The following is a 25,496-nucleotide window of genomic DNA, read 5'->3' as shown; positions in this document are numbered from 1 at the left end:
AAATGCCATGGTGCCATAGACTGAAAGCATTTCAAAGTGATAAATTTTCAGGAAGGGTATGAAAACGGAGTGTAATTTCAATCTCTAAGATAATCACACAGCAGAAAAATCACATACATCATTTCTCAAGTCACATCCCTTTTTCTACATTTTATATCCTTTCTACTTCGACCGTCATCAGTTATTTTGCTTCCCAAATAGCAAAACTCCTTTACTACTTTAAGTCTCTCATTTCCTAACCTAATTCCCTCAGCAGCACCCGACTCAATTCGACTACATTATCCTGGTTTTGCTTTTGTTGATGTTCATCTTATACCCTCCTTTCAAGACACTGTCCATTCCGTTCAACTGCTCTTCCAAGTCCTTTGCTGTCTCTGACAGAATTACAAAGTCATCGGCGATCCTCAAAATTTTTATTTCTTCTCCGTGGATTTTAATACCTACTCTGAACAAGAGAAATTTGTTAACATCGAGTATAGATTTAAGTCTCAGGAAGTCGTTTCTGAAAGTTTTTGTATGGAGTGTAGCCATGGAAGTTTTGAGAAGAAGAGAATAGAAGCTTTCGGAATGTGGTGCTACAGAAGAAAGCTGAAGATTAGATGGGTGGATCACATAACTAATGAGGAGTTATTGAAGAGAATTGGGGAGAAGAGAAGTTTGTGGCACAACTTGACTAGAAGAAGGGATCGGTTGGTAAGAGATGTTCTGAGGCATCAAGGGATCACCAATTTAGCACTGGAGGGCAGCGTGGAGTGTAAAAATCGTGGAGGGAGACCTAGAGATGAATACACTGAGCAGATTCAGAAGGATGTAGGCTGCAGTACGTACTAGGAGATGAAGAAGCTTGCACAGCATAGAGTAGCATGGAGAGCTGCATCAAACCAGTCTCAGGACTGAAGACCACAACAACAACAACATCTCTTTTTCTCGACACGTATTAATCGTACAGGTATGAATGAGCTACTGTGAGAAATGACGTTGCATACCGTCATTGCGCTAAAACTTACTATTTGCGGAAAAGTTTAACATAAAAGTGACTTCTATCATAGGCAAAAGGGCATCATGGATGTCCAGCTTCGTACTTATATTTTATGAAGAAACCATCTTCATATATTCTTATTACAAATTGCATTTTATGTGAAAGAAGCAAAATGTTTCCAGAGACAAGTCACAAACATATACACTATATGATCAAACGTATCCGGATCCCTGGCTGAAAATGACTTACAAGTTCGTGGCGCCCTCCATCGGTAATGCTGGAATATGGTGTTGGCCCAGCCTTAACCTTGATGACAGCTTCCGATCTCGCAGGCATACGTTCAATCAGGTGCTGGAAGGTTTGTTGGACAATGGCAGCCCATTCTTTACGGAGTGCTGCACTGAGGATAGGTATCGATGTCGGTCGGTGAGGCCTGGCACGAAGGCAGCATTCCAAAACATCTCATAGGTGTTGTATAGGAGTCAGTGCACGCCATTCCATTACAGGGATGTTATTATCGTGTAACCATTGCGCCACAGGCCGTGCATTATGAACAGGTTCTCGATCGTGTTAAAAGATGCAATCGTCAATCCCGAATTGCTCTTCAACAGTGGGAAGCAAGAAGGTGCTTAAAACATCAGTGTAGGCCTGCGCTGTGATAGTGCCATGCAAAACAACGCGGGGTGCAAGCCCCCTTCATGAAAAACACGACCACACCATAACACCACCGCCTCCGAATTTTACTGTTGGAACTACACACGCTGGTAGATGACACTCACCGGGAACTCGCCATACCCACACAATGCCGTAGTATCGCCACATTGTGTACCGTTGATTCGTCACTCCATACAACGTTTTTCCACTGTTCAATCGTCCAACGTTTACGCTCCTTACACGAAGCAAGGCGTCGTTTGCCATTTGCCGGCGTGATGTGTGGCTTGTGAGCACCCGCCCGACCATGAAATCCAAGTTTTCTCACCTCCCGCTTAACTGTCGTAATACTTGAAGTGGATCCTGATGCAGTTTGGAATTCCTATTTGATGGTCTGGATAGATGTCTGCCTATTACACATTACATGGTGAGAGATGGGAACTCATTGTGAACTCAGAAACACAATCGAACTTGATCCTTTTGGTGGTCCAGGTGCTATATTGTGATGAGGCGTAATGTTGCATGGGTACACTGACGTCCGAATCTTTATACACTCACTGATCGATGTTATTTGGACACCGTAAACCTTCCCCATGCACTTCTTTTGATGGGTTCATTCGATGCTGGCTTCATTTTTATTGATGACAATGCGCGGCCACATCAAACAGCGCAGAATGGACTGTCTTGCCTGCTTCTCCAACTTGAATTCCATCGTGGACATGGGGAGGTGTATTACAGCCCGTCGACATGCAACGAAGACGGCCCAGCAGTTGTCATCCGCGCTGGTGGGGAATTCGGACATCAAATCGCAAGAAATCGTTACCATCCTTGTAGTTAACATCGGAGCACGTTGCAGAGTACTCACTGCCGTCCCTCGTGATCAGACACCATACTAACAACCATGACCCGCCTTTGGTAATGTCAAGGGGAATATCACTGAAATCTAGTTTCGCAGGACAGAGCGGATCAGGTTGTTGAAAGGGGCCCAAATCAGTTGCTGTTAGTTGCACAAACATACAAACTGTATTTTACTTAAACACTTAATCACGCATGTCCTTAAAAGAAATCAGATACAATACGGCTGAAGGCCAGAACACAAGTTACACACAATTTATTAAAACTGCCTTAAGGAATACACACGGCTGAAGGCCTTAGTTACAAAATAGCAGAACTGGGGGCGTAAGGCCTAGATAACAAGAATTTTAGTAAGAAAATTTTAAAAGGTTTTAAACAAATGAACTTTCAAATTTTAATTTAAGATGGCTGAAGGCCTTATCTTAATATATTTCACATTAAGTTCGGCTGAAGACCACATACTGAACATTAAAACAAACTAAATTAATACATGGTTGAAGGCTTCACACAGTACTTGAGACTAAAGGAAAATCACAGTCCAAAACAACATAACAGTGGTGCTCAGAAGTGTTCGAAGGGTCAGCCTAGGGAGGAAACTCTAACACAAGTTTAGGTGAGACAGACAGCCAAGCGTAACACTAAATAATCGGATGGCAACACGACCTAGGGACAGCTAAAGAACCAACCAACAACCTAACCACTTCCCTTACACCCGACTAATGGCACGACAGGCGAAAATATCAGCGATGACGAAATACCAGCAGCACTACATCTTGACAGTTGGCGTCTAAATACAGTCAAGGCAGAATGACAACTAAAAAAAAAAATGAACAATGAACAACACCAAGACTGTCGAACTACACTCTGTGCCAGACAGCATCAATACGGCAAGGAAAACACACTGCCAGAAAACTACGCTAACGACCAGGGCAGGTCACCGGAACATTAATGGCCACACGGCAGAAGATACTGCTGGTGCACTTCAGTAATAAGTTACAACCAATTCAATAGTTAAACACCATATAGGAAGACAGCTGCAAAATTTTGCCGACTACAGCACACCATACATTGCTGCTTGTGGGAATGGCCCAGGAAGCAACAACCGGCAATGAACGAAGAGATGTCACAGCAGTTGAGGTTTCATACCAGGTTAACTGATTACTCAACGCCAGTATCCAGGTTCAGTTGGGCGACGAACCTTGCGGCTCTCGCAGCTAGTGCCTCACAAATCCGACCGTGCTTGCACACTGCCAGAAGCCCCAGCCTGACCTCACGTCACGGAGACTTCCTTGCTGCTCTGTCGCAACCGACCGACTGCTTCACATACACACGACCACGCGGAAATATAGCGGTCACACCAAAGATGGTACAGCAGTACTAGTATCGATAATCACTGCTGCTGCCACTGACAAAGGCAAGTCAGCAACTCGTTATGGTAGTAACTAATAGAGCAATAAGGCGCCACTCAATTGTGAGAAAATGCCAAAGGAGAAACGGCATCAATGCGAGTCGGCCACGGCTCAATCACAAATCGTGGTGATTGCAGTATAATTACGCTGAGGTACAAAAGTCATGGAATAACGATACGCACATGTATAGATGGCTGTACTAAAATGTAGACTTTCACGGCCGGAAATATCATGTCCATTATAATTATCCGGGCTGTTATGCCGTGGTCGGTTGACGAATTCTGTGTCGATTCCCAACGTTTCGTCTCCGACTGCGGGAGACATCTTCAAGGGGGTCCGTAGCTCAATGGAAGGTCCAACACACCCACTGGCTCGCTACTGACTGCCGCTCAATTCAATTTGTCCAAACGTTCGTTATCTGACGATGAGACATCTGTGCTTGCCAAGGGAGGAAATTTTGCTGTTAGTCCGCGTTTTGTGCCCACGGAAGAAATTATAGCCAGTGTAGAAGCAGGAATTCGCAGTGTGGATTCTGTAACAGCTGAAGAAATCCGCATAGAAACAGCAAGAATATCAGCCAATGCAAAACCGCCGAAAAATAATATAACTGTGGGTGAGAGAAGAGCTTTAAAATTCCTGAATGACGACGATAGTATTTTGGTTCTCCCAGCTGACAAAGGAAGCGCAACGGTGGTTATGGATGTGGCCGACTATCGGAGTAAAATTACTGATCTGCTGGATCCGCAAGCATATAGGAAGCTGAATAAGGACCCCACTAACAGCGTTCTCAGAACTGTGTCGCGGTTAACAAAAAAGTCCTCCATTGAAGAGAGTGTACAGAAAGGTCACTGCAATTCGGTTGCGCTACCACCGAGGCTTTATGGATTGCCCAAAATTCATAAAGAAAATGTGCCGTTATGACCGATACTAAGTGCCATTGGTTCGCCCACCTACTCGTTAGCCAAGTTTTTGACTACGCTGCTAAAACCACATGTGGGCCGTTCGGACTCTTATATAAAGAATTCGACACATTTCATCAGCAGATTGAATGGCATAGTGGTCCAGCCGGAGGACATACTGGTCAGCTTCGATGTGGTATCGCTGTTTACCATGGTTCCACTTAATGATGTATTGGAACAGCTGGATCGAATTTTTCCTGCCGATATTTCAGAACTGTTTAAGTGTTGTTTGACGACCACATACTTCAAGTGGAATGAACAGTTTTATGAGCAAACGGATGGCGTGGCTATGGGAAGCCCCCTAAGTCCCGTAATTGCAAACTTCTTCATGGAGAAATTCGAAGAACATGCCTTCGGTACTGCCAGCAAAAAACCAAATGTATGGTTCCGATGCGTGGATGACACGTTTGTGCTGTGGAGACATGGTAGGGAGGAACTAAGCCGGTTCCACGACCATCTGAACAGTATAAACTCAAGAATTCAGTTTACAATGGAGGAGGAGGTAGACGGCAAGTTACATTTCCTCGATGTGCTTGTTTTTAGAAACGAAAATGGTAGTTTGGGCCACTCAGTATACCGCAAACCCACGGACACGGACCGTTATTTGCACCGGGATTCGAACCACCATCCACAACAGAAGCGGGGTGTTATCAAGATGTTAGCGGTCAGAGCTAGAAGTATTTGTGAACCTGAGTTGCTCGACGCTGAGATGGAACATCCCCACAATGCACTAATGAAGAACGGATATTCGTCCGCCGAAATAAAACGTGCGTTGAGGCACCCACGCAGAAATCATACTGACGTACAGGCTACTGCAAAATCTAAGGTTTTCCTGCCGTTTGTTAAAAATGTAACGGAAAGAATAGGGAGGATCTTGACGAAGCGGAATATTACCGTAATTTACAAGCCCACCAGGAAGATACAGGAATACCTTAAGCCTGCCAAGGACGCTCGCAAACCACTGGAAAAAGCTGGAGTGTATAGGATCCCATGCAGCTGTGGTGATGTTTATGTAGGTACCACTAAAAGAACTGTATCTAAACGTTTGGAAGAGCATAAGGGAAATTGCAGAAGAGGAGAAACGGAACGATCAGCTGTTGCGGAGCATGCTTTCCAGCCAGGGAACCACAATATTCGTTTCGAGGAGACGCAAGTACTAGCGGCCACAAGCGGATATTACGAAAGGTTGTACAGGGAGGCAATCGAAATCGCTAAATACCCTAATAATTTCAACCGTAAGGAGGAGGGTGTGAAATTAAACGGCATATGGATGCCGGTGTTAAAGAAGATGTGTACCACCCGCCCACTACTGGGTGATGGCAACGGCGATCGACGGCGACGGACAGCGGCCAATTGCACTGACGTTTTCAAAACACGTGACGTGACGCCGCGGCGTGGGAGCGCGCGGACACGGAATTTAGCGGCAGTCAGTAGCGAGCCAGTGGGTGTGTTGGACCTTCCATTGAGCTACGGACCCCCTTGAAGATGTCTCCCACAGTCGGAGACGAAACGTTGGGAATCGACACAGAATTCGTCAACCGACCACGGCATAACAGCCCGGATAATTATAATGGACATGATAGATGGCTGTAGTATGATGTACACAAAGTACAAGAGGGCAAAGCACTAGCAAAGCTGTCTTTTGTACTGAGGTGATTCATGCGAAACATTTCCGACGTCATTATGTGTGCACATCAGAAATTAACGGACTTTGAATGAAGAATGATATTTGGAGCTAGAGGCATGGATCATTCTACTTTCTAATTCGTTAGGGAATTCCATATTATGAGATCCTCAGCGTCAACAGTGTGTCGAGAATCGCAGACTTGAGGGATTACCTTTCACCAAGGACAAGGCGCTGACCGACAGTGGTTGTGACTCTTTGCTTTCCTCGTCATCTGGTTATCCCCTGGTGGCGACACTTGTAGTCTGTATCTTGTGGTGGGCTAACAGTCAGTGGGAGTTTCGTACTTTTCCGACAGTTGAAATGCGTATCATCTCGGACATACTATGTGTAATGAAGTGGAACTGACTCGTACTGACTCAGCCGTCTAAATTTTGACAATTCCAGCATGCACCGTCGCGCGTGTGAGTCAAATTGGTTTGGCCAGACCAGCGAACAGGTGAACGTCATACTGAAATCCGCCGGGATTTCAGAACTCGGATAGGGAAGTTTCCCGTGCTCTGATAATCAGAACGCCAGTCCACGTAGTGTGCAAACTTTCGTGGATGCGTCAGAGCATTACAGGTGTTGCAGCGCTTCGCTCCTCGCCCACAGTGAGCCGTTTTCTGCTGCCGCCGGAATTAAGATGGAAGAGTAAAATACTGCTGGTAGTGGCGTAGGGTTGTTAAACGAGGTTCGCAGCTCCCTGTTCTCCAGTGAGCCATAGTTTGAGGTTTACTTGCTCGTAGCTGATTCCATTTGAAAAGTGTTGAACCTCACAGTGGATTCATGTAAACAAATTCAGATTGCGTTGTAAAAGGGATTAATTCAGGCGAAAATTTGTATAGCTTCCACCCCAACGACTGCTTTGCCAAGCAAGCACCATCACTTTCCCGATTTGTGCTTGTCATTTTTTTGTGTACGATTTATTAGCTCGTTACAGTTATTAAAGGATGAACAAAAACTTGTTTTAATTTCTGTAAACTTAAATACGCCACTGTTCTCATTCATACTCCCTCAGCTATTCACAGTTTTTGTTTTATTGTGGTGGTTCATTACTACACCAGCAATTCAAGGTTTAATATTCATCATCATCATCATCATCATTTATTGCCTTATCGGGCCTTTAAGGCCTACAGCAAGAAGAACAAAAGGAAAAGTAAAGACAAAAGACTTACAAAAGTACTCTATACAGTAGTAAAAGTTACATATGTACATTACAGCTTAAAGAAAAACGAAAAATAAACAGGGCATTCAATCAAAGGTTTAAAGGCAAGAGGGATACATTACAGAAACAAAAAAACAAAAAAAAAACACACACGCAGTGTCTGTCAATTACACGAGAGGAGGGAGCTGTTGCAGATGGCAGTCCATCTCATCCGGTCGTTGGCGTCCTCCTCCACGGCTGCTGGTTCCACTTCTTTCAGGATCGTTGTTATCCTATCCTTCCATCGAGTTCTTGGGCGTCCTCTAGGGCGTTTTCCTGTGGGTTGAGAGTGGAGGACTCTGTTTGGAAGGGATCCGTCTGCCCGTAGGATGTGGCCAAACCATTGGAGTCTCTTCTGCGCCAATATTCGTCCAATGTGTGGCTTTCCATACCGCTGGTATAAATCTTCTTTTTTTCTTCGTTCCCATTTACCTTCCATGGCATTGTAGATGGGTCCATATATCTTCCGAAGTACCTTCCTTTCAAATGCACATATTGCTTCTTCTGCTGTTGCTGATGTTGCCCAAGTTTCACAGCCGTATAAAAGTACTGGTCTCACCAGTGTCGTGTATAGGTGGATCTTGTTCTTCTGCGATATCAGCCGAGATCTGAAAAGATTGTTCAGGCTAAAGAACATGCGATTAGCATTTGTTATACGTTGCTGTACTTCTTTCGTTACTTCACTTCTATTTGTTAGTATGGAGCCCAGGTACTTGAACTCTTCAACTCGTTCGAAGGTATGCCTGTCGACATCAATGGAAGGAGGGAGATCTCGGCGGCGTGATACAACAAGATATTTAGTTTTTCCTCGTTCACCACCAGCCCAATTTTCTCTGCATTGTGGAGGAATCGGGAAGTATCCCTGCGTACTTGCTCTAGAGTGTCGCCAAGGATCACAACATCATCAGCAAATGCCAAGATTGTGTCTGCTCCCACCATCTCCATCTCTCTGGTTCGACAAGTGTCACGGCTTACTTTTTCCAGGGCCAAATTGAATAATATTGGCGCCAATGGATCTCCTTGTCTCAATCCATTTTGTATACTGAATGATGGTGATAGTTGATTACCAAACCGCACTTGGGCCGTAGACTGAGAGTAACAAGCAGCAATTAAGCGGATGTATTTTGATGGGATGCCAAGTTCCTCTAACGTTTCCCATAACGTGGCGCGGTCAATGCTGTCATAAGCTTGTCGAAAATCGATGAAGATGAGGTGTAGATCCTTATTGAATTCGTAGAATTTTTCTATCAACTGCCTCAGAGTAAATATGTGATCAATTGTCGATCGTCCAGCAACGAACCCACATTGATAGGTCCCTACAATTCCTTCAGCCAGTGGTTTCATGCGGTTTAGTAGCAGTGTTGTAAAAACTTTGTAGCCAATTTCAAGTAACGAAATCCCTCGGTAGTTGGATACATGAGTAGCATCTCCCTTCTTGAATATGGGACATATGATTGCTCCCTTCCATTCCTCAGGAATAACTTCTGCTTCCCAGATGGTAGAAATTAATCGTTTCAAAGCACCCACCAGTGTTTCCCCTCCCAAGCGAAGCATCTCAGCTGTGATACCACTACCTCCTGGAGCCTTGTTGTTCTTGAGTGCTTTTAGGGCAACACTGATTTCTTCCTCAGATGGTTCAGGGACTTCAACTCTGTCAAAACGGGCATCCGTCTGTGTTGTCCCTACTGGTGGGTTGTCGGGATTCAATAGGTTTTCAAAATGTTTTTTAAATAGGGTTGCTTGCTCTTCTGGCGGTACAACTTCACCCGTCTCATTCGTTAGGACCAATGTACGTTGTCTGTATGCGCCTCTGGCGAATCTTGAGGCCTGGAAAAACGAGCGTGACGACTTTGCTTCTTCGACTGCAATCAACAGACTTTTGTGGTGGTCCCGTTTCTTCTTTCTCATGAGTTGGTCCGTGTTACGCCTCGCTTCGTAGTAAGCTACCCTTGCTTCTTCCGAGAGTTGCTGTAGCCATTTTATCCTCTTCGCTGATCTAATCTCAACAGATTCTCGACATTGTTCATCGAACCAAGGTTTACTTCTTCGTTTTGCATCGCAAACTAGTTCTTCATTTGCACTTTCTAACACTGCATTCCTCAGCAGCATCCATGCGTTCTCCACACTGGTAGGGTTCTCTGTTATTGTGAGATGTTCTGCAATTTTTTCTTGATAGCGCTGTCTCACTTCTACATCTTTCAACTTATTCTTGTCGAAGCGGACCATCATTTCAGAATTTCTTCTCCACATGGTTGAAAGTTTCAGACGTAGTTTGACTACCACTTATTGAATTAATAAATATGGTTATTAATCTGCGATCTGGAAGTGACCGCAGACGTAGGCAACAAGAGTGTCATGAGTAAATTCACTAATTCATATATAAATGATAAGGATGTAGCTCACGATTTGAAGGTTACTGAGAGAATAATACTTTTCTTTACGTAAAGATAATAACGTTTAGCATCACTCATACATATATTTATGATTAAAAACAGGTACACTGAGTGCAATAACCACAGAAATCAATGTAGCCGTTACGACACTGCGGTAAAATTTGGCGTTAGCGGGCTATGACAGCAGACGACAGATGCTGTTTGCTAACAGAACATCGCCTGCAGTGCCTCTTGGGCTCGTGACCATATCGGTTCGACCATAGATGAATGGAAAATCCTGGCCTGGTCAGATGAGCCCTTATTTCAGTTGGTAAGAGCTGGTGGTAGGGCTGGCGTGTGCTGCAGACATCACGTAGCCATGGACCCAAGTTGACAATAAGGCTATTGATAAACTTCGATATATCGATATTTCTTCGAGAATATACATATCATATTGGCGATATCGCCTTTCGCGATATGTCGATACCTAAATGGCAATATCGAGTGCCGATATTTATATTTTGTATTATACTTTTTACGCAATTTTTGGTAAATACTTGGTTCAAATGGCTCTGAGCACTATGGGACTTAACTTCTGAGGTCATCAGTCTCCGAGAACTTAGAACTACTTAAACCTACCTAACCTAAGGACATCACATACATCCATGCCCGAGGCAGGATTCGAACCTGCGACCGTAGCGGTCGCGCGGTTCCAGACTGTAGCCCGTAGAACTGCTCGGCTACTTCGGACGGCCGTAAATACTTGAGACACTTGTTTTGAAGGTGTAGTAGAACATAATTTTACTTCCACTGTCCGAAGGAGTCTTATTACTTTTCGAGTATTCATAACGTCCAGTCTTCCTCTCTGACTGTGAGAAGCATGTATAGATGGCACTGCGGAATGGCGGTGAGAATGGAGTAACAAGAGATCCTACTTGTAGATACAGCACACCAGTTGCGTGAAAAAACTATTTTTAACTCAACTGGTGTGTTGTTTTTCCACATCGGGATTCTTTGGAAACAGTTGCTAAAAATGAGGAACGAAAATCTAAATGACAAGAGTGGTGTTTGTGATAGGTAGAGACGTGTGAGGAAGAAATGCTGACGTAATCGGCGCTCGGCGCTACCAACAGAAACTGCAACGGTTAGCTTGGCCACGCAATTTTGACACTACAACTGCTGTGTTGAAAAAAAAATTTAAAATAGACCGATCGGACACCTTTTATTGTGTTTTCATCTTTTCAATTCTTGCCCTGAGGGGGATACGCTAACTGGTAGCTTGTTGATGTATAGAATATTTAATAATAAATCAATGCTTAAGGATGCAGCTTTAAAACTGACAGTATATTTACAGTTTCTGAAGGTGGCAGGGGTAAAATACAGGGAGCGAAAGGCTACTTACAATTTGTTCAGAAACCAGATAGCAGTCATAAGAGTCGAGGGACATGAAAGGGAAGCAGTGGTTGGGAAGGGCGTGAGACAGGGTTGTAGCCTCTCCCCGATGCTATTCAATCTGTATATTGAGCAAGCAGTAAAGGAAACAAAAGAAAAATTCGGAGTAGGTATTAAAATCCATGGAGAAAAAATAAAAACTTTGAGGTTCGCCGATGACATTGTAATTCTGTCAGAGACAGCAAAGGACTTGGAAGAGCAGTTGAACAGAATGGACAGTGTCTTGAAAGGAGGATATAAAATGAACATCAACAAAAGCAAAACGAGGATAATGGAATGTAGTCGAGTTAACTCGGGTGATGCTCAGGGAATTAGATTAGAAAATGAGATACTTAAGGTAGTAAAGGAGTTTTGCTATTTGGGGGGCAAAATAACTGATGATGGTTGAAGTAGAGAGGACATAAAATGTGGACTGGCAATGGCAAGGAAAGCGTTTCTGTAGAAGAGAAATTTGTTAACATCTAGTTTAGGTTTAAGTGTCAGGAAGTCGTTTCTGAAGTATTTGTATGGAGTGTAGCCATGTATGGAAGTGAAACGCGGACGATAAATAGTTTAGACAAAAAGAGAATAGAAGCTTTCCAAATGTGGTGCTACAGAAGAATGCTGAAGATTAGATGGGTAGATCACATAACTAATGAGGAGGTATTGAATGGAACTGGGGAGAAGAGGTGTTTGTGGCACAACTTGACCAGAAGGAGGGACCAGTTAGTAGGACATGTTCTGAGGCATCAAGGGATCACCAATTTAGTATTGGAGGGCAGCGTGGAGGGTAAAAACCGTAGATGGAGACCAAGGCATGAATACACTAAACAAATTCAGAAGAATGTAGGTTGCAGTAGGTACTGGGAGATGAAGAAGCTTGCACAGGATAGAGTAGCATGGAGAGCTGCAACAAACCAGTCTAAGGACTGAAGACCACAACGACAACAACATTTACAATGTGCAGACGATATTTTTTTCGATTTGTACGTCGATATTCTTTCCGTTGATATATCGATAATTCTTTCCATAGTTCGAGGGTCAATAACGACATTTTTTAAATAGCGATACGTCGGAGTCCTGAGATTTTTAAAAATATCAACGCTCGTAGTTGACAAAAGGCGCTGTGAAAGCTGGTAGTGGCTCTATAATGTGTGGGCTGTGTTTACATGGAATGGACTGGGTCTTCTGATCCAACTGAACATCTGATTGACTGGAAATGTTTAGGTTCTGCTACATGGAAGAGTATTTGCAGCCCTTCATGGGCTTCATGTTATGGTTGACAATGCGCCACGGCACTGGTCCATGATTCTTCACATTTGGTTTGTACATTCTGGACAATTCAGGTGAATGAGTTGACCACCAATCCCACTGATCATTTAAGGGCTACAATCGAGAGGTCACTTCGTGCGCCAAATGCTTCACTGGTGACACTTTCGCAATTATGGACGACTATAGAGGCTACAGAGGCAGCTTGGTTCAATATTTTTCTGGGTACTTCCAACTCCTTGTTGAGTCTACACCACGCCGAGTTGCTGCACTACGCTGCGCAAAAGGAGGTCCGACACGATGGTAGGAGGTATCCCATGACTTTCGTCATCTTAGTGTACAGTCTTTCAATAGAAGTTTCATTTCTGTTCGTCTCACTGCATATTTCTTTCTGACAGCTCGTGTACTATACTGTGTCAGTTTTTTCTTTGCCTGATCCAATTTTCGTCGAGCTGAGTTACTTGGCAGTGGCAGGTCACAGGAGAGTTACTTCCGTCCAGAAGTTTTGCATACCAGTGTTGTGTTGTGCAGTTTTGGGTGCAATACAGTGGCTGGAAACATTGGACGAAGTATTAAGCGGAGCTGAATAGTTAGGCTGCCTCGCAAAATACGAAAACAAGAGTGGCCGGTTGTTTTGCCGCGCAGGAGAAAACTGGCGACCGCGAGAAATTTTCTGCGGCGCAGCACCTGGCCTGGGTATTAGCTAATGGCGGCGGTGCGGGACAGCCACTCCTGCGAGAGCGGCTCAGGGCGTGCGGGGGGTAATGAGGGCAGCACCTTACATCGGCGTCCGGCCACTCTGCCGCCGACTAATCCCGTGTTTGCGCGGGGGAAGGCGCGCGCGGCGCACAATTCCATTGAGAGGCTATTAGGGGCCGGCGGCTGGCCAGTGTCCACAGCCGGAGTCGGGCGCTAATGCTAAACAAGGCCGCCTTCCCAGCAGGGACACGCAGAGAGTGTTTGTGTCGGAGACAGAGAGAGAGGCGGTCCGGTCTGTGGCACACACGGGAAACCACTCTGCCGCTGCTGATGCCGCGGACGCTGCGAGCGTTTAAATTGGGGAGACTCCACCCGGCCAACTCGAGGGCAGGTCGCCGGTAGCAGGTAGCCACAGAAGATCCTTATCGCCGGCCCAGCAACGGCGCGAGCTGCTCTGCCTCAACGGTAGGGTCGGGCGTGCAGACGTGGCAGCGAAACTTTCGTACAGACCCCCCAGCTGCCAAGTGGAGTGGATTTACGGTCGAGAGACACGAGTAGCGCGCTATGGGCGCCAATAACTGCATAACCCCACTACCGCATACCTCTGGAGCTGTCACACAACATGATGACAGTTACCTGTAATTGCTTTAAGTACCGGGTGATCAAAAAGTCAGTATAAATTTGAAAACTGAATAAATCACGGAATAATGTAGATAGAGAGGTACAAACTGACACACATGCTTGGAATCACATGGTTCAAAGAATGTCCGACAGATGGCGCTTCATCTGCTCAGAATAGCAATAATTAGCATAACGAAGTAAGACAATGCAAAGATGATGTTCTTTACAGGAAACGCTCAATATGTCCACCAACATTCCTCAACAATAGCTGTAGTCGAGGAATAATGTTGTGGACAGCACTGTAAAGCATGTCCGGAGTTATGGTGGTGCATTGGCGTCGGATGTTGTCTTTCAGCATCCCTAGAGATGTCGGTCGATCACGATACACTTGCGACTTCAGGTAACCCCAAAGCCAATAATCGCACGGACTGAGGTCTGGGGACCTGGGAGGCCAAGCATGACGGAAGTGTCGGCTGAGCACTCGATCATCACCAAACGACGCGCGCAAGAGATCTTTCACGCGTCTAGCAACATGGGGTGGAGCGCCATCCTGCATAAACATCATACGTTCCAGCGGGTGTTTATCAGCCAGGCTGGGGATGATGCGATTCTGTAACATATCGGTGTACCTTGCACCCGTCACGGTAGCAGTTACAAAACCAGAATAACGCATTTCCTCGAAGAAAAAAGGCCCGATAACGGTAGATGTGGTAAATCCAACCCATACCGTGCCTTTCTCGTCGTGCAATGGAGTTTCCACGACAGTTCTAGGATTTTCGGTAGCCAAATTCTGCAGTTGTGGGCGTTGACAGACCCTCGTAGCTTGGAATGAGCTTCGTCGGTCCACAACAGATTACTCAACCAATCGTCATCTTCCGCCATCTTTTGAAACGCCCACACCGCAAATGCACTCCGCTTCACTAAATCGCGAGATAACAGTTCATGATGCCGATGGATTTTGTACGGATAGCATCCTGTGCAACCAAACAGTAGTGTATGGAATGCCGATGCGAGTTCCCCGTGCATAGACAAACCCGCTACAGTCTACATTTCTTCCTGAACTGTCCCAGCAGCATTACGCCTTGTGCTCGGTCGGTCACTACGGGGTCTATCGTCTAAACAACCCGTGGCTTCGAACTTCGAAATCATTCTCGCCACAGCTGCATTTGTCAACGGAGCTTATGCGTTCGAATCCCCTTCCTATTGCGATAGGATCGTAATGCTGAACTAGCACATTACCCATTCTGATAATACAGCTTCACTAAAGGCGCCTTTTCAGGTAATGTCAACATGCTGCGACTGCTGGCGCATCTGAATCTCTCTCTCATTACAGCTCCTTTTTTACACGATTGTCATGCGCAGTCACTGACGTTTTGCTGTCCAGCGCCATCTGTCGGACATTTTGTGAACATTGTTTCTTTTTGTTCTAATAAAACCTCATGTCATTCCAAGCATGTGTGTCAATTTTTACCTCTCTATCTACATTATTCCGTGGTTTACTAAGTTTTCAAATTTATACTGACTTTTTGATCACCCGGTAGGTGATACACCTTATACTAAGTCCTTATAATGCCAACATACAGAGAAAAACCTACAAGAAGCTGAAACATACTATAAGTGGTAGTAGCAAGTGTTCTTGTCGAAAACCTGTCATTATTACCATATTCTTGGTACCTCTTGGTGTTTGTGGCATTATTTATTTATTCTTGCTTAGAATTTCAAAAACACCACATAGTATCCTCCGTATATCCACATAGCTATTGGAAGTTGTATACAAATGTGGTTAAACTTTCATATCCTGATTTGTAATGTAGTTCAAGCATTTACAATGACTGATGAAATACCTACATGCTATAAACTAAAGCTCTACATCACATTTCTATGTATGCATGCTATGGCTAATCCCAGCAACCAGGGTAGGGATTTTGATACGCTTTTCACAACCAAACAGACTGACTCATAAGGAAAGTTTGTGTATATAACATACGGTGAGGATAGGCGTGCTGGTGTAAGCTGTCACCAGCACATAGGTCAGGAAAGATATAGCACAAAGATCGATTGTAGGTGCTGGATCTAGCATGCCTATCACGAGGGAGGCCAAAGACATACCCGCAAGCAACTTGCTGCCAACGCCCTCTCGACCGCAAGTACTCAGGCCTCCCCCGCCGCTGCTGACCGGAGGATCGTACTAGCCACAGTCACTCAGTTGCTCAGTCACTGACGCACTAACTCGCACTCCAGTTGACGTCTGTCATTCATCACAGAGTGGGCCTAGGCTACGACAGTGCATAGCGACCAGAATAGTGTTTATAGCGGGACTTGTGCTTCACCAGCAGTGAAGCTAACGTGGACTGCTACAGAAGAGCTTGTACAACAAAACATGGACTCTGTTGAAGATATGTAGCTTCCTGTTCTAGTAAATAAAGAACCCTGTTAATATGCGTGTGCACTGGAGTTGCAGGAAGAGGGTACTGGCCAACAATAACATCCTCTTCTTTGGTTCTCATGATGCAAACCGCTACAGTGGCGATGAGGATATTACAATGGAAGTGTAATGTATGTGTATCGAAATAATCAGCAACTAGCTGCATAAAAGAAATTAAATTTCTTAATCCATTTCAGGCACTTAGTGCCTTTCTTCAGAAGATTGTAACCATCGTATTCATCACTTAACGCTTCCGGGCTGAGATGCCGTGGTCCATACATAAGAATCTCCCCTGACGTTTCGCCTTCGACTGCGGAAGGCATCCTTCGAGGACAAGCGGCGAACTGCAACGAGAGCGCGAGTGAGAGCCGTGTATATAAACCATCCAGAGGGCGCCGCTGTCAATCATGTAACGTCGGCTGTGCTATGATCTCTGATATTGCCAACTTTCTCAATTGAAATTAATCGATTGTCACACTGTTGCTGCAATGTTGACATCCATGTCTTATCCAGCTTAATGCCTTCATGATTTCTATTAAAATTATTGCAGTGTTTGGCAATCTCAATGACCTCTCTGTACATTCGCGCATAATAATGCGATGTCTTTGCTATGACGGTCGTCTCACTAAACTTTATTTCCTGAAACACATGTTCCGCTACCGCCGATTTATCAATATGTCCGAGGCGGCAGTTTCTTTTGTGTTCACGCAGACGGGTGTTGACGCTTCTTTTTGTTGTGCCTATATAGATCTTTCCACAACTGCACGGAATTTTATAGACACCTGGTGTAGCTAGATGATGTCGTTTATCTTATGCGGATCTTAAACATTCTTTGATCTTCGTGGTGGGTCTGAAAACAGTTTCCACATCGTACTTGCTTAAAATCTTTCCAATGCGATCAGTGACCTTACTGATGAATGGTAAGAACACTTTCCCCTTGGGTTGGTGTCGATCCTCGTCCGTCCTGGTGGTCAGTCTATGGCATAGTGCAGGATCTATCTCTCTGTTGGAATACCTATTCTTCCTGAATGTCCCTCTAAGGTCTTCAATCTCATCATCTAAGTCATCTGGCTCACATATTTTGTGCGCCATGTCTATTAATGTTTTAATCGCCCTCTTTTATGTCTTGGGTGGTGGTTAGAATATTTCCGTGCATAAATCAGTGTGTGTGTCTTTTCTGAAATCCTTATGACCCAATGATCAGTCACATCTACGAAGTTCAGGTTACCATCGATTTCCTTTTCCATAGTGAATTGAATTCTTGGGTTAATACTATTCAGACGTAACAGGAAGGCATCCAGTTTCTCTTTCCCATGGGTCCATATAACAAACGTATCGTCTACATAACGATACCATCTGGCTGGTCTTTTTATAGCTGTTTGCAGCGCCTGCTTTTCAAAGTTTTCCATGAACAAGTTAGCCACAGCTGGTCTAAGAGGACTTCCCATAGCCACCCCCTCAATCTGTTCATAAAAAAACATTATTACACTGAAAATAAGTTGTTGTAAGGCAATGTCTGAATAAAGCCGAAATATCACTAGGAACAATGTCCGCTATACATGTGATCGCTTCGTTCACCGGAATCATGGTAAACAACGACACCACATCAAAACTGACCAGGATGTCATTACGGCCCACACTAATTTCCTTAATAATATCGATGAAGTGATATGAATTTTTTAACATGACTGCCAGTTCCACCAACATGAGGTTTCAGCAGCGAGGCAAAGTGTCCGGCTGATTCATGGGTGGGAGGCCCTATTGCGCTGAAATTAGATCTCAAAGGTACCAGCGGTTTATATACCTTGGGTAACCCATAGAGTCTGGGCGAGTAAGCTTCTGATTTAAAGAGCTGCTTCTTGTCGACTGAAGCCCGGAAGTGTTAAGTGATGACAACACCTACCATGAAAGCCTTCATTCAATGAACCATCGCATTATATGCGAGAGTCAGCAATAAGAAGCATGCAGCATATTGCTCTGGTCATGTTGTTCATAGTGCCTGTACAAAAACAAAGTAGTCAAACATCAAATGCGGACATCGTGCCAGAACTAGTTGCGAGAATCACCCGGTCATCGAACCTCTCTTGTAGAAAGTACGTTGTTGCAAGTGACGTGTGACAGGCTGCGAAATCTTGTTGAAACCAAACCTGTTCAGCACGCTCAAGGTTCAGTTCAGGCCCAGAAACTCTTTTAACATATTTTGGTAGCTTTCGCTGTACGCTGTTAAATCGTAAGATGTTCGAAGAAGTACGGTCCAATTACGCCCTTAGCAGAAATGCCACCCAACACAATTACTTGTAGACGCAATGGCTTGTCGGGGGTTTTCTCTGCTCCAAATGATACAATTTTGCTTTCTCACAAAACCATTCAACAGCAAATGTCACTCATCAGTGAACATTATTTTCTTGATAATATTGCTGTCTGTTTTTTGTTTCGCAAGCATCCAACAGATTGGCGCTTTTATGAGCATTTGGATACTGTGTCATTTCTATTTTACAGTCACAAAGGTTGAGCTCTTCATTCAGAATTTGTCACATGCTGGTTCTGAGAATATCCAGCTGTTGTGAAGTCAGTGAATACACTGCTGGCCACCGTAAATGCAACACCCTGAAGGAAGCATCCGAATCAAGTGAAATTTACACCATGGGTTTGCAGCGACGAGATATGCAACTGATTAGAATTTCAGCGCAGACGCACATCACGCGCGCCTGTGGCGCCACCTCATAGCGGCATTTAAGGCTTGGCGATTTCGACGAGTGTACGTTCGGCACGTGTGTTTACCTTGTGGTTGTTTCACAAGACGATCAGTTATGCCTCGTAGACAGCAGCGAACATCGTTTGATCAAGTATCCGAGTTCGACAGAGGAAGGATAGTGGCTTACCGAGATTGTGGATTATCATACAGAGAAATCGCTAGTCGTGTTGGACGAAACCAAACAACTGTAATGCGGATATGTGACCGTTGGATGCAGGAGGGTACGACGGACCGACGTGGTCGATTGCATTCACCTCGGTGCACCACTGCACGTGCTGATAGGCAAATTGTGCGCATGGCAGTGACGGATCGCTCAGTGACATCCCGAACCATAGCACAGCACATTGCGCGTGTAACGCATCATCCAGTGTCTGCGCGTACCATTCGACGCCGTTTACAGCAGAGTGGTCTGTCCGCAAGACGTCCATTGCTTCGTCTACCATTGACGCGGAACCACAGACGTCTCCGTCGCCAATGGTGTGATGACAGACGGATGTGGACGGCAGAATGGAATGACGTTGTCTTTACTGACGAGGCAAGCTTCTGTCTGCAGCACCACGATGGTCGGATTCGAGTGTGGAGACACCGTGGAGAGAGGATGCTGGACAGCAGCATTGTGCACCGCCACACTGGTCTTGCACCGGGTATTATGGTATGGGGCGGTATTGGATATTATTCTCGCACGCCTCAAGTACGCATTGCCGGTACTTTAAATAGCCGGCGCCACATATCGGAGGTGCTGGAGCCAGTTGTCCTTCCTTACCTTCAGGGCTCAGCCACAGCCATATTTCAACAGGATAATGCGCGACCACATGTGGCACGCATTGTCCAAAGGATCTTCGTCAATAACCAGATTGAAGTGCTTCCCTGACCGGCTCGCTCTCCGGATCTTTCGCCGATAGAAAACATGTGGTCCATGGTTGCTCAACGAGTGACCCAGATTACATCCCCAGCTGCCACACCAGATGATCTTTGTCAACGTGTGGAAGCTGCTTGGGCTGCTGTACCCCAGGAACACATCCAACGTCTCTTTGACTCAATGCCGAGACGTGTGGCAGCGGTGATCTCCAACAATGGCCGCTACTCTGGCTACTGATTCTGGCAGGAACCACATGTCACAGACGTCTGTAAACGTAATCATTTGATACTTGGTCAACATGTTATCTACAAAATAAATTTTGTTGTGCTACCTCTTGTCTTTCTTGGTGTTGCATTTACGGTGGCCAGCAGTGTACATTTCACCAGGGTACAGCAACATTAGCACTATCGATAGCAATGTTTCCTGCAGGGCGCCACGATTGTTTAGTGCCCACAACCGAACTGGTTGCCGCAAATTTAGCACTTGGTCTCATCACAGTCGACTTATTCAGTGCATTACGTTGATCAAATATTCCATGGAGTTTGCAAACAGCTTCTGCGCAATACTCACCAAATTGTTAATAAGTTTTCACTGTGGCGATAACGCTGGTCCGTCGTTTAAATGATAATGGTGCAACGTCCAATGCTGACAACTTACTAGAATAGAAATGGAGGGCATTTCAAAAGTTGCGTTCTCTGTGGGACTCTTTTCACTGCGTGTCCCGAGGAAATTATTAACTTCATTCAGCACACACTTTCATATACACTAGAATTTTGAAACAATGTTCGCAACGTAGTGATCAGAATTACATAAAATATTTCCCAGCAGTGTGTAACGTTTCTGATTTTTTGCGTTGGTTACAAGGCAAATGCTAGAACTGCATTACAAATGTTCAAAACTGTGAAGTTCTTCACTTTTACCCAAGTACTGAAGGGCCTGATATTTGGCTGTGAAGAAATGGAGCTCTACAGTGAGTCGCTGTTGTAAAATTATGGAACATTTTCACGTTCGGGAATATTTGGGAAGCAATTACCAGTTCCAGAATTTGCCTCGCAACCAAGGCCAAGAAAGCTGAAAAAGGTTAGCCAGAACTACGGTTTGGGAACAGTTTTAGCTTAATTCTGGGCAATAAGTTACAAATATTAACTGGAAGGTCTAATATATATATATATATATATATATATATATATATATATATATATATATATATATATATATATATATGTGTGTGTGTGTGTGTGTGTGTGTGTGTGTGTGTGTGTGTGTGTGTGTGTGTGTGTGTATGTGTGTGTGTGTGTGTGTGTGTGTGTTTGTGTGTGTGCAGAATGAAGTGGATAACTTCCTCGGGACATAGTCGGTCGCTGACCTGTTGTAAAATTACGGAATATTTTCTGTGGTCAGGGATTTTAACGGTGCTCGAGGCCGTAAATCTCCCCTATAAAAACCAAAATGGATTCCGCAAACAGAGCTCTCGCTAAAAGCAGCTTGCTCTGTTCGTCCATAAAACACACAGCTGCGAAGACAGAGGTGCCCAGATAGATACCGTATTGGTTTACTTCTGGAATTCATTCAGTACAGTTTAGTGAAAATAAAATGAGCTTAAGGAGTATCAGACGAAATTTTTGTCTGCATTCAGAAATCTGTAAGAGCGAGAACTCAATAAGTCATTCTTAACAGAATGAAAACGACAGCTGAAAAGATACTTAATGGAGTATCCAAGGTCTTGTTATAGGGTCGTTAACGTTTACAGTATAGACAAATGACCATTTAGATTACGTCGGAAGCTGTATAAAGCTCTGTGCAGATGATGTTGTCGTCTGTAGGAAGGTTGCAACGGCAGAACATTGGAGAAAAATGCAAATAGACAAGCAGAGGATCGATTGTTGGTAGAGGGAAAGGCGGCTGACCCTGAAAGTAGCTAAATGTGAATAGGTGAAGAGAACCGTTATTGTTCCATTAAGCTGTTACTAGTAAAACACTGGAGACAGCAACAAACGTAAAACGCATGGAAGTAATCATTCTGAGCAACCTACAATGGAGTACCACCTGAAACTAACAGTAGAAAAAGCAGATGCCAGTCTGAGCAACACTGCAAAAAAAGGTTTCTTGAAATTATAGCAACCAGTCACCTTTCTTTTGTCCTTGAATTTTTACTATCCCACTGTAGATTTCGTGCTGCCTAGCGATTCATCGTCAGATGGTACATACTTATCGGTTGTCTGCAGCAGTGTGGGAGTGGTGTAGCTGTGCTAGGGTGCATAAACGGAACACGTAAATACTGAGTGATGAGATAGATTTTGTTGTCTTACATACAGGTATTAGTATAGCTTTTGTTGCGTTACTTACAGTTATAACTCTAAGTAACGCAACAAAATCTATCTCAAAACGTGAGTAATTCACGTCACACGCAGTACTTAGATGCTCCGTTTCTACATCTTACCACAGCTACATGACTCCCACACTGCTGCAGAAAGCTAACAAATTTGTACCATCTGATGATGAATGGCTAGGCGGTTCGAAACCGGTAATGGGAAAATAAAAGTTCAAGAACGAAACAAAAGGCGCCTGACTACAGTGATTTCCAGAAATCTTTACTGATCACAGTCGCAGTGATCCTCATGCGTAATGGACAAAAGTTTTACTGCAAGAATCTTACGAAAGTGTAGCTCATTCACGACGAAAGTGATTTACAAAACACTTGTTCGACAGATTCTCGAGTACTGTTCGTGAGTACGAGCTCCTTTATTAACGGAACAGGTATGGGTCAGCGTTGTAGAGGCAAAAGCTCGTGGCAACCGCTCTAACAGAGGCGTCGTGTATCACGGGAAAGGAGAACAACGTATTACTTCCTGCCACACGTATGTTGCAAAATTACGACGACGGAAAAAATTAAAGACATTGGAGGACATCCAGAAGTTTATCGACTGAGCCGTGGTAAAAATTGCTGTTTTGAAGAGCGCGCCGCAGCGCGTAGTGTGAAGCAGTCGTCCTCCGTTTCTGGCGGTGGCGCCGCTGTGGCAATCGCAGCTTTGGTTTCTCCCTCTGGTGGAAAAGCGGAAAGGTTGCCTGTTCACGTGCATTTAAGGGGCGCTATGAGCTCGTCAGTGAGTCAGTCTGGGTCAGTCTCTCGTCTCCAGCTTGTTAGTCTGTCTCTCGTCCGCATTTGTTAGGCAGTTAGTGTCTGTTTGTCGTTCGGAGTGCTAGTATGTCTGTCGTTCGGATCAACCTTTAAAGCCGGCAGAATGAGCCTTTCCACTCCGCCAGTAAGAGAACTCAGCGAATGGTCGTCCGGCCGGGGCTTAGTTCCTGCATCTGAGTCTGTGCGTTAGGCAGCCAGTCTGCTCGAGTTTCTTCAGGCAATGGTCATTGACGGTTGGATCGATCGGTTGGTCGGTCGCGGACTGGGACACAAGATGACTTGTCCGCCTTGAGTGTCGGCGTATGTGAGGTCGCCACGTGAGTCCAGTGGGTCGCGGAGTATAGCGAGGGGTAGTGACATCGCGGTCGACACGAGAGCAGCAGAAGTCAACCCACGACATCAGTCTGGCCGGTGCGAGCTGCGACGCTGTGGGACGAAAGATCGGCGCGCCTTCCTGCGTCCGTTGAAGCGGCTGGCAGCGGACGGTTCGGGAGAGCGATTTGGGGGTGCTGCGTCATGTCTTCTCGAGAAATCGCAGTTTATTACAAGTTAAGTGACTGGTGATATGTTGTTTGATTTAATCTTGTTAAATTCTACTTGTCTTCTTGGTGAGGTCATCAGCCGTTTTGCTTTGGGGTCGTCCCACCATTCTTCTCCGTTTGCCCACCCGCGGGAAGGTGGTTGTTTATAAATTGGTTGTCCGTTTTTCCCTTGTGGGGTAGGGGCGGGTTAGAGCAACCTGCGGTTCGGGCTGTTCGGTAATCTCCCTACCAATCTATCGTACGTTAGTAGCTGCCTCTGTCATGTTTGTCAGATTTGGTGTGTTAACGAATTTATTGCTTGAAGTGTAATGGCCTAATACCTGAAATATGTTTTGATCTTTGGAAACTTTGATATTGTTGCCTATGTCCGTGAGAGGCGGTATCTGTGTACTGTAGAGCATCTTAACTATTGTTTGGCCAACCTTGTAGAATTTTATATAAGACTGCATTTCATGAGCTTTTATTTAAATGATCATTTTAGTATATAAAGTTGCCACCCATTCACCGTAAGACTTTTCTTAGAAGTTAAAATTAAGTTGCATCTTCGGTGGCAAGTTTAATATTTTAATTGTTAGTGTTTTGTACCATTTCCATTCCTCCTGTGTGGGGTGCATAGTTTGTATGCTTGTGTAATCTCTTAGTTTAAAGTTATGTGGTGTGTTGCAGATTTGCACCAGTGTAGTCTTTCAGAGGCTGTTGTGAGCGGTCGTAATTACGACCGTGTCAAAAGGGAGCGGCAAGGTTCTCTGCCCGAAAGCTCATACAGCAAAACTTGTTTCTTTCTGCTTCTGAATAAATTGTAACTTTGATATTTAGAGGGTGCTTTCTGATTACAATTTTAAATCTGTTTCTTTTAAAAAATGCTTTTAGGCACTATTAAAGTGAATCAAATTCTCATTTGTTAAAATGATTTTGGTTATGGTTTCATCAGTTACTCCCTGGCAATTATTTCCATGCTTACGTAGTGTGATTAAGTGTGTTAATGATCTTGATGAATCGCTAGTAAATAAAATAAATTATTGAGAATATTCTTTGAAAATAAATCTACATCTACATCTACATCCATACTCCGCAAGCCACCTGACGGTGTGTGGCGGAGGGTACCTTGAGTACCTCTATCGGTTCTCCCTTCTATTCCAGTTTCGTATTGTTCGTGGAAAGAAGGATTATCGGTATGCCTCTGTGTGGGCTCTAATCTCTCTGATTTTATCCTCATGGTCTCTTCGCGAGATATACGTAGGAGGGAGCAATATACTGCTTGACTCTTCGGTGAAGGTATGTTCTCGAAATTACTGAGCGTCTCTCCTGCAGAGTCTTTCACTGGAGCAGTGGGCGAACAAGCGTACTGTAACCTACTTCCTTTGTTTTCGGATTGCATTTCCTTAGGATTCTTCCAATGAATCTCAGTCTGGCATCTGCTTCACCGACGATCAACTTTATATGATCATTCCATTTTAAATCACTCCTAATGCGTACTTCCAGATAATTTATGGAATTAACTGCTTCCAGTTACTGACCTGCTATATTGTAGCTAAATAATAAAGGATCTATCTTTCTATGTATTCGCAGCACATTACACTTTTCTACATTGAGATTGAATTGCCATTCCCTGCACCATGCGTCAATTCGCTGCAGATCCTCCTGCATATCAGTACAATTTT

The sequence above is a fragment of the Schistocerca americana genome, chromosome 3, assembly GCF_021461395.2.
Source record: "Schistocerca americana isolate TAMUIC-IGC-003095 chromosome 3, iqSchAmer2.1, whole genome shotgun sequence".
Lineage (NCBI taxonomy): Eukaryota > Metazoa > Arthropoda > Insecta > Orthoptera > Acrididae > Schistocerca > Schistocerca americana.
Note: the sequence above shows the minus strand (reverse complement) of the source record.